At 42.6% G+C, this 10,442-nt stretch overlaps 1 pseudogene across 1 annotated transcript; it reads left to right on the top strand.

Moving 5' to 3' along the window:
• Positions 1-500: 500 nt before the first annotated feature.
• LOC308521565 (RING1 and YY1-binding protein-like) lies at positions 501-1,360 on the top strand (annotated as a pseudogene). Its single transcript has 2 exons — positions 501-577; positions 721-1,360. The product of its transcript is annotated as an RING1 and YY1-binding protein-like (transcript).
• Positions 1,361-10,442: the final 9,082 nt, after the last annotated feature.

Raw genomic sequence — 10,442 nt, 5'->3', positions numbered from 1 at the left:
TGCCTGCTTCCTGCAAAGCCGGCCGGGGCCCAGCTCCGGAGCCGCCCACCATGGGAAGCCCCGCGGCCGCGGCCAGGAGGTGGCAGGGCAACAGTGGGGGCCGGTGTTGTGCCCAGATTTCAAGATCCCCAAGAAAACCACACCAGGGAGCCAGCCAGTCCGATGCAAAAGCAGAGGGTCCTTTATTTGAGCTAGCTCTCCTCCCCCTCCTGGCCGACGCAGCAACCGGAAGCAGAGTGTCCCCACCGTGGGAAAAGCAGGGTTTTAATAGGGGGTGGAGTGAGGGGAGGGGAGCTGACTGTGGGCCCTGCCGATTGGCCAGGCACAAGTCGGGTCTTGTTACACAGGATGTGGTCATCTCTATGGCGCGCATGTCCCTTGATTGTCATTGGTTAGTTTAAGAAGACTCCGGGCGTGGCCAGCAGAGGCCTGGGCTTCCGGGAAGAAGGTACTTTCCTGAGCACATGGTGGCTGCCTCAACATGGAGGGTACGGGGCAAGATGGAGGGCATAGCCCTCGCCCTTTCAGCCAGGTCCCTCTTCTGGTTCTGGAAAAGGATGGTTCTGGAAAAGGATGGGTGGGTGGTCGCCAGAGTGAAGTTTCCAGCCCAGGATTCCTGTGAAATTACCATGGCTCACCAGCGCCTGTGATGTGCTGTCTCCACTTCCTGCCCCGTCCCTTCCCTCCTCGCCCCTAGCCCCACTCCCCGCTCCTCTGCAGACAGAAGAGACAAACGAAACCTGCTGCAGACGAAGGCTTTTGGGATTGTAGCGTCTGCACCTTAGAAACAGCGTCGAAGCCTTTAAATGCAGCATCTGTGATGTGAGGAAAGGCACCTCCACCGGAAAACCTCGAATCAATTCTCAGCTGGTGGCACAGCAGGATGCCACCCCACCACCCCCGAAGAAGAAGAAGGAGAGTGTTGAAAAGCAAGACAAAGAGAAACCCGAGAAAGATAAGGAAATCAGTCCCAGTGTCACCAAGAAAAACACCAACAAGAAAACAAAACCAAAGTCCGATATTCTGAAAGACCCTCCTAGTGAGGCAAACAGCATACAGTCCGCCAATGCAACAACCAAGACCAGCGAGTCGAATCACACCTCAAGGCCCCGACTGAAAATGTGGACAGGAGCACTGCACAGCAGTTGGCAGTGACTGTGGGCATCGTCACCGTCATTATCACACTATCATTTTTTAAGGAAAAGACTCGCTCCTCCTCCATGTCCTCCTCCACAGTGACCTCCAGTGCAGGGTCAGAACAGCAGCACCAGAGCAACTCGGGGTCGGAGAGCATAGACAAGGGCTCTTTCCGCTCCTCCACTCCGAAGGGTCGTCCGCAGTGAACGACGAGTCTTTCTGAAATTGCACATGGAATTGTGAAAACTATGAATCAGGGTCTGAAATTCAAATCTCCACCTGCCCATGCTGCTGCACCTGGAGAACCTTCTGTGGACATCTACCTGTGAGTGATGCTGCCAGGATCATTTCTGCTTGCCGTGGGCATTTGGCCACCAAGGAATTTCGCACCCTGACGATTACTCTTGACACTTTTATGTATTTCATTGTTTTATATGATTTTCCTAACAATCATTTATAATTGGATGTGCTCCTGAATCTACTTTTTATAAAAAAAAAAAAAATCTGCTCTGCACAATTTTCCATGTACATTACAACTGGTTTTTGTTTTTGTTTTGTTGGGGTGGGCTGGGAGGGGGAGAGAACTTTTATTTATTGTGTTCACAAGCTCCATCCTCTCAGCATAGCCTTCTAAGTTTATTTCTTTCTTCCAGTTATACTATGTACTATCAGTTTTGATATAACCATATATAAATATAAAATTATATATAAAGGGTTATTTGAAACCAAAGAGAGAGAGAGAGAGAGAGAGAGAGAGAGAGAGAGAGAGAGAGAGAAATAAAAGACTGAAAGGACAGTTGAAGTACTGAGGAAGAAATCACTAAGAAATTGTTTAAAAAACAATAAGGGAGAAACCAAGATGGCGGCATAGGTAAACACCGGAAATTGCTGCTTCCCACAACAAATTCAAAAATACAACTAAAAGACAAAACGGACATCATCCAGAACTACAGGAAGGCTGGCTGAGTGGAAATTCTACAACTGGAGGAAAAGAGAAAAGCACACTGAGACTCAGAGGAGCTGCAGAAGTAAAGTGCAGAGGTATGGAGGCGGACGCGGCAAGGGCTGGCAACTGAGGACACGGCTGTCTTTCTGAATAGGGAGGGAGTCACAAGCCCCCGACTGCTCTGAACTCTGGTTCCGGGTGTGTCTCTGGGGACCCAGACTCATACGGGGAGAAACTGGACTGTCTGGAAGCCAGCAGAACTAGAGGGCGGCTTTCTCTCAAAGGTGCTTGCAGCGATTACCGGGACACTGAGACACGGCGCCCCTTAGGGCAGGGCTGAGGATCAGCCATAGCTGCTTGCTCCACCCTGTTGATTCCCTGAGACCCCGCCCCACCCCAGCTGTGACAGAGGCTTTTGCATATGAATGCCCTGGCCCTTTGCAGTCTGAGGATTACCTAACAAACTGCAATTGGGCCAGACAGACCCAGAACTTCCTAGAGAATGCCTAAAGCCCCACAGCAGCTTGCATTGCTTCACAGCTGGGCCTCATTTGGGCACCTCCAAACCCCAAACAAGAGAGGGGAATCTGCATATCTCTTCATAGCTTCTGCTGGGTAGCCTCAGGAAGAGGCTAAATTAGCACCTCCTTAGAGATCCAAGAGCCTGTGTACCCAGTGGTCAGAGTGGGACCCTCCAGATTACAACTCCTCAGATCCATAAGGGACATACTCAGGGGGCAGACTCAGTGAGCACCAAAGCCCCACTGAAGCAAGTCTTGCCCCAGAAGGGTGTCTTCAGCACAGAAGTTCTCCCATCGTAGACACAGCTGATTCTCACAGCCAATTAGCCTGGAGGTCAATTCCTCCCAGTGATACCTACAACAATAAAGGCTTAACTACAACAAGACTGTCCACAAAGCCCACAATGGGGTGCACCAAGAGTGTCCACCTCAGGTGACTGGGGAGGCTGAGCCACTGGGCCCTATAGGACACTTAGCACAGAAAGCCACTCTATCAACACAGCGAAGCATAAAAAATGTGTAGACAAAGAAACAGGTCACAAATGACAGAAATGGAGAAAAGCAAATGACTGGATATAGAGTTCAAAACCACGGTTATAAGGTTTTTCAAGAATTTTCTAGAAACCGCCAATAAATTTAGTGAGACCCTGGAGGATATGAAAAAAGACCAACTAGAAATTAAGCATACACTGACTGAAATAAAGAATAATATACAGAGATCCAACAGCAGACAAGAGGATCACAAGAATCAAGTCAAAGATTTGAAATACGAAGAAGCAAAAAATACTCAACCAGAAAAGTAAAAAGAAAAAGAATCCAAAAATATGAAGATAGTGTAAGGAGCCTCTGGGACAACTTCAAGTGCACCAACACCCGAATTATAGGGGTGCCAGAAGGAGAGAGAGAGCAAGATATTGAAAACCTATTTGAAGAAATAATGACAGAAAACTTCCCCTACCTGGTGAAAGAAATAGACTTACAAGTCCAGGAAGCACAGAGAACCCCAAACAAAAGGAATCCAAAGAGGACCACACCAAGACACATAATTAAAATGCCAAGAGCAAAAGACAAAGAGAGAATCTTAAAAGCAGCAAGAGAAAGAAATTCAGTTACCTACAAGGGAGTACCCATACGACTGTCAGCTGATTTCTCAACAGAAACTTTGCAGGCCAGAAGGGAATGGCAAGAAATATTCAAAGTGATGAATAGCAAGAACCTACAACCAAGATTACTTTATCCAGCAAAGCTATCATTCAGAATTGAAGGTCAAATAAAGAGCTTCACAGATAAGGAAAAGCTAAAGGAGTTCATCACCACCAAAACAGTATTATATGAAATGTTGAAAGGTATTCTTTAAGAAGAGGAGGAAGTAAAAGGTAAAGATAAAAATTATGAACAGCAAATACATATCTATCAACAAGTGAATCTAAAAACCATGTGAATAAAAAATCTGATGAACAGAGTAAACTGGTGAATATAATAGAACCAGGGGCATAGAAAGGGAGTGGACGGACAATTCTTGGGGGGAAAGGGGTGTGGGTGTGCACGAAGAGACTGGACAAAAATCGTACACGTATGGATGAGGACAGTTGGAGGGGCAAGGGCAGAGGGTGGAGTGGGAACTGGGTGGAGGAGAGCTATGGGGGGAAAAAAGAGGAACAAATGTAATAATCTGAACAATTAAGATTTAATTTAAAAAAACAATAATATGAAGTGATATGAAAAGATAGCAAAAAATTCACTGTTAATAAGTCATGCCCCGCTCAAAAATCAAATTGCCCCCCTGTGGGGCCTGTGCCCCACGTTGGGAACCACTACTCTATACCCATTAAACAGCAGCTCCCCATATGCTTCTCTCCCTGGTTCTTGGCAACTTCTGGAAGTCGGTCCATCCTTGCTGCTTGACAGTATCGCTGCAGGGAAGAAACATCTGTACAGCATATGTTTCAAGGGACCTGGCATACTGTTCTTACTATGTTTGCTCCCCTTCTTAGTGCTATGTGTTCTAACCAGGGCCACCTCCCCGAGAAAGGTTGTTTCCCCAGGTGAGGATGTTTCCCTGGAGTTAGGGATTAACAGGATTAAGGAAGGGAATAAATCAGTAAAAACCCTTAACTAAGTGCCAAGCAGGTAGTCAATCACCTTAACTAGGAACAATCATGCTTAAGCTACATAATCTTTACTTAGGCCATAGAATAGGATAATCTCCTTCAGTTACTTCCTTGCAGCTTAACAGTAGAGCAGTAGAGTAGTGACCTCGGAATGGAGATAGCAAACTAGCCCTAACCTTTGGAATAGAATGGATAGGATTAAAATCAACAGAACTTAGATGGAGATGGGATTTTTGGCAAAGGTCAGATAAGAAAATATGGACATGAAACAAGGCACTGTAGAAGGTCAAGAGAGGACCCAAAACATACCATGATGTGACTATAGAGGCATGCTTATAGGATCAAATGGTATAAATACAGATGTAACAGGAGAATAAAGAGATAACCTGGCTATGCTGATCATCTGAAGGCTGTCTCCATGTCCTTCATTCTTCGCTGACTCCGTCCACACCTTTGGGCACCCCTGGACCGCCGGGGCTGGACCTCGGCAGGCAACCAGCATTCTACTTTCTGTGTCTATGAATTGACTACTCTAGGAGCCTCATATATGTGGAATCAAACAGCATCTGTCTTTTTTCTGGTTTCTCTCACTTAGCATAATGTCCTAAAGGTTCATCCATGTTGTAGCATGGCTCAGAGTTTTTTTCCTTTTTAAGGCTGAGTAAGATTCCATTATATGTATATAACACATTTTGTTTATCCATTTACCTGCTGATGAATACTTGGGTTGCTTTCACCTTTTGGCTATGAATGTGGTTGTACAAATATCTCTTGGAGACCCTGCTTTCAATTCTTTTGGGTATATAGCCAGAAGTGGAGTTGCTGGATCATATGATAATTCTCTTTTTAAGTTTTTGAGGAACTGCCATACTGTTTTCAACTACAGCAGTACTATTTTACATTCTCAAAATTTCCAATTTCTCTACATCCTCCCTAGCATTATTATTTTTATAGTAGTCATCCTAGTAGGTGTGAGGTGGTACTGATTGTGTTTTTTTATTTTATTTCCCTAATGCTTACATCTTCTTTCAAGAAATGTCTATTCAAGTCCTTTGCCCATTTTTAAATCAGGTTGCTTTGTTGTTGCTGCATTGTAGGAGTTCTTCATATATTCTGAATATTAACCATTATCATATATTTGGTTTACAAATATTTTCTCCTGTTCTATGGGTTGCCTTTTCGCTTTATTGATTGTGCTCTTTGATGCACAGAAATTTTTAATTTTGATGTAGTCCAATTTAAATATTTGTTGTTATTGTTGTTTTTGGTGTCTTATCCAAGAATATCATTTCTAAATTCAATGCCATGAAGCTTTTCCTCTATTTTTTCTTCTAAGAGTTTTGTAGTTTTAACTCTTACTATAGGTCTTTGACTCATTTTTAGTTTATTTTTGTACGTAGTGTAAAGTAAATGTCTAACTTCATTCTTTTGCATGTGGATATCCAGTGTTCCTAGCATTGTTTGTTGAAAAGACTGTCTGTCGTTTTCCCCCATTGAATGGTCTTATCACCCTTGTTGAAAATTGTTTGATCATGTCTTAGTCTATGCAAGCTACTATACCAAAATACCAGGCTGGGTGGTTTAAACAAGAGACATTTATTTTCTCATGGTTCTGAAGGCTAGAACCAGGATCAAGGTGCCAGAAAAATTCAGTTTCTGGTGAGAGCTCTCATCCCAGGTTGCAAATGGCCGCCTTCTCTCTGTGTCCTCGCATGGCTCTTCTTCTGTGTGCATGTGAAGAGAGAAAGAGCTTTCCTGGTGTCTCTTCCTCTTCTTATGAGGACATAAATTCCATTGTATTAGAATCTCATCCTTATAACCTCATTTAAATGTTATGGCCTCCCTAAAGACCCTATCTCCAAATAGTCACATTGGGGATTAAGACATCAGCACATGCATTTTTGGGATACAATTTCATCCTTAATACCATATATGTAAGAATTTATATCTGAGCTCTCTGTTCTATTCCATGGTTCTTCTATATGCCTGCCTTTATGCCATTCATATTGTTTGATTACTATAGTTTTGTTATAAGTTTGAAACCAAGAACTCTGAGGCCTTCAACTTGGTCATCTTTTTTTGAGATTGTTTTGGCTATTTGAGGTCCCTTGAGAGCCTATGTAAATTTTAGGGTTAATTTTTCTATTTCTTAAAAAAAAATGCTGTTGGGTTTTTATAGGGATTACATTGAATTTAAAGGTCACTTTAGGTAGTATTGCTATCTTAACAAGATGTCTTCCAGTCCATGTTCAGATTTATTTGTGTCTCTTAAAATTGCTTTCAGCAACATTTTCTATTTTGCAGTGTACAAGTCTTTCAACTCCTTGGGTTAAGTTTATTCCTAAGTATTTTATTCTTTTTAAATAAAATTTATTGACTCAGTGGATAGAGCTTCAGCCCATGGACTGATAGGTCCCAGGTTTGATTCCAGTCAAGGGCATGCAACTCAGTCGTAGGCTCCATCCCTGGCCCTTGTCGGGGAACATCGGGGAGGCAACCAATCAATGTGTCTCTATCACATCGATGTTTCTCTATCTCTCCCCCACCCTTCTGCTCTCTCTAAAAGTCAATGGAAACATATCCTCAGGTGAGGATTCACAGAAACATAAAAAAATAAGTAAATAACATTTTATGAGTTTATTTGAGCCAAGCTGATAACATATGCTGACAAGCAAGATCTCAAATATTCCCAAGCATAACAGTTTTACAGCTCTTTTATGTATTTGAAATTAAGAAGGGATCATAAAGATTACATGGAACCCTGGCTGTGTGGTTCATTTGGTTGAGTATCATCCCGTACCCCAAAAGGTTTAGGGTTTGATTTTCAGTCAGGGCACATACCTAGGTTTTGGGTTCAATCCCCAGTAGGGGTGAGTAAGGGAGGCAGCCAACTGATGACTCTCTCTCTCTCTCCCCACTCCACCTTTCCTCCTTTCTTTAAAAATCAATAAAACATTCAGGTGAGGATTTTTTTTTAAAAAAAGAAGAAGAACGTTACATGAAGATGGAAGAAAGCAAGGTGGGATTGGATTACAGTGTATTTAACAAGATTATGTACTCTTTCAAGTGCTTGTTTCAAAGGTTTGTTAACCTAACAGCAAAACAATGGACAGGGCTTGCTTAGGGCAAAGATAAATGTTTTACTAAAAAGTTATATGCCTGGGGCGTGACTACCAGCCATGACCTGCCCAGTTAGGAATTTATGATCAAATTACACTGTGAGGTTACTTTCCATAGAATCTCTTTTTATGTCCACAGTTCCACAGTTCTCCCTTGCCATATACCAATCTGAGGGATACATTGATGACTAACCTTGTGGTCAGATAGTGTTGTCTCAGTGCTAGGAAGGCTCATTCCTAGGAAGTCTCAATATCAACATTGTCTTCTTGACCACTAAGGATGGGACAATACTGTAACCATGGGATCTGAGATGAGGCCGGATTTTTTCCCCCAAAAGGGAAGGGCAGGTAATGGAAGGCAGTCAGGTTTTAGAATCTTCATTGTGAAAAAACACTCTTGATGATTTCTATCCTGTGGACTATCACGATTTGGGTGTTTGCCTTCTGTCTCAATTTTCTGTATTTGGCATCTAGTATTACATTTACATAAACCATGAAAAGAGTATTAACAGTTATCTTAGAACGTTTTAGAAATCATAAACAGTTGGACCACATAGTAAAGTTCAAAGAACAAGTATAACTATTACTATGACTAATATCATTAGCAGAAAGGTAAAGACAAACAACATGGATTCTGAGTTCAATGTGAGTGCATAGGTTATGGACTTGTCAATGGCTTAGGATAGCTGACTACCTCTGGTGTCTCATCCTCAAGCGTTTTATCTTCATAGACAAGGGTAGATGTCCACTCATTGTTAGGCACACAGGAAGGTCCCTTCCACTGAGGGTGGAAAATATCTCTTATTTACATTCTTTCCAATAAACATAATCTCCAGGTGGCAGTCAATGATCTTTAAAGTCTTTGTCTTCTGGGAGCTCTCTGTTAAGGGAAATAGTTACCAACTTGGCATTGTCTTGAAGTCATTCCATTAAACCTTGGCAATGGTGTAAGATGTCTTCTTTCAATATTGTCAGGTCCTAAGTTCCTTCACCTAAGTCCAACTTAACTGCACTGTGATGAATAAACCAAGAAAGAAAAAAAAAAAAGGAAAAACCGAAAGATAGGGAGCCAGGGAGCAGGGAAGAACCACGCGGCCTCGGAGGTTTCCCATAGCCCTATTTGTTTATTTACGACCATTGTTTACCCATACAATGCACACTAGAAGTTTTTGTACATATAAACTGAGATTTTAAGGCTTAAAACCACAGCCTAAGTGGTTTGGCTCAGTGGATAGAGCCTCAGCCTGTGGACTGAAGGGTCCTGGGTTCAATTCCGGTCAGGGGCACATGCCCAGATTGTGGGCTCAATCCCCAGTGAGGGACGTGCAGGAGGCATCTCATCGGTGATTTTCTCTCATCATTGATGTTTCTCTCTCTCTCTCTCTCTCTCTCTCTCTCTCTCTCTCTCTCTCTTCCTTCCTCCCTGAAAGCAATAAAAATATATTAAAACAAACAAAAACAACCCCACAATGTCTAATGAAAACTAAGAAGTAGTCAGCCAGTATTGCTCAGTGGTTAAACATCAACCTATAAACCAGGAGGTCATGGTTTGATTCCCGATCAGGCACATGTCCAGGTGGCAGGCTCTACCCCAGTGGAGGCCATGCAGGAAGCAGCTGATGGATGATTTCCCCTCTTATCACTGATGTTTCTATCTCTCTATCCCTCTCCCTTCCTCTCTCTCTAAAAATCAATAAAAATATATTTTTTAAAAAAGAATTGAGTTGACGCCTAAATGACATTATAGGTTGATCCATGTATCTAAATCCTCTTTTTGAATCTTCAAAAGACAAATATGTTTTCCATGCAATCTGCCTAATTCTATAGCTGGCTTCTTCTAATTGTGCACACAAAAGTTTAGAAGTATCAAAAGATCCTCATTGCCCTGGCCAGGTAGCTCAATTGGTTAGAGTATTGTCCCTATATGCCAGTGATGGCGAACCTTTTGAGCTCGGCGTGTCAGCATTTTGAAAATCCCTAACTTAATTCTGGTGCCGTGTCACATATAGAAATTTTTTGATCTTTGCAACCATAGTAAAACAAAGATTTATATTTTTTATATTTATTTTATATATTTAAATGCCATTTAACAAAGAAAAATCAACCAAAAAAATGAGTTCGCGTGTCACCTCTGACACGCGTGTCATAGGTTCGCCATCACTGGCCTAGGGTGTGGGCATACCCAAGCTGCACCTTCCTGAGAAGCAATATCAGAGGTTTCACACCCTGTGGTGTGAGGTCGGAGAGGGGAGAGATTTAAATATATTTTTATTGATTTCAGAGAGTAAGGGAGAGGAAGAGAGAGATAGAAGCATCAATGATGAGAGAGAATTATTGATCAGCTGCTTCCTGCATGCCCCCTACTGGGGACCGAGCCCACAACCCAAGAAGGTGCCCTGACTGGGAATCGAACCATTACCTTCTGATTCATAGGTCAATGCTCAACCGCTGAGCCACACTAGCCAGGCATGGAGAGGTTTAATTTACTAAAATAATCCAGCCATTTACTAAACAAGTAAATAAGCAAATAGCAATAATAAACCTGGTGGATGTTTGGGATGTCTCAGTACCCAGAGCTGCTACAATATGTCATCTAAAATGCCCAGTT

This window comes from Myotis nattereri (assembly GCF_964212035.1).
Source record: "Myotis nattereri genome assembly, chromosome: 6".
NCBI lineage: Eukaryota > Metazoa > Chordata > Mammalia > Chiroptera > Vespertilionidae > Myotis > Myotis nattereri.
The sequence above is the reverse complement of the archived record's forward strand: the minus strand, read 5'-3'. Positions and strand labels throughout refer to the sequence as shown.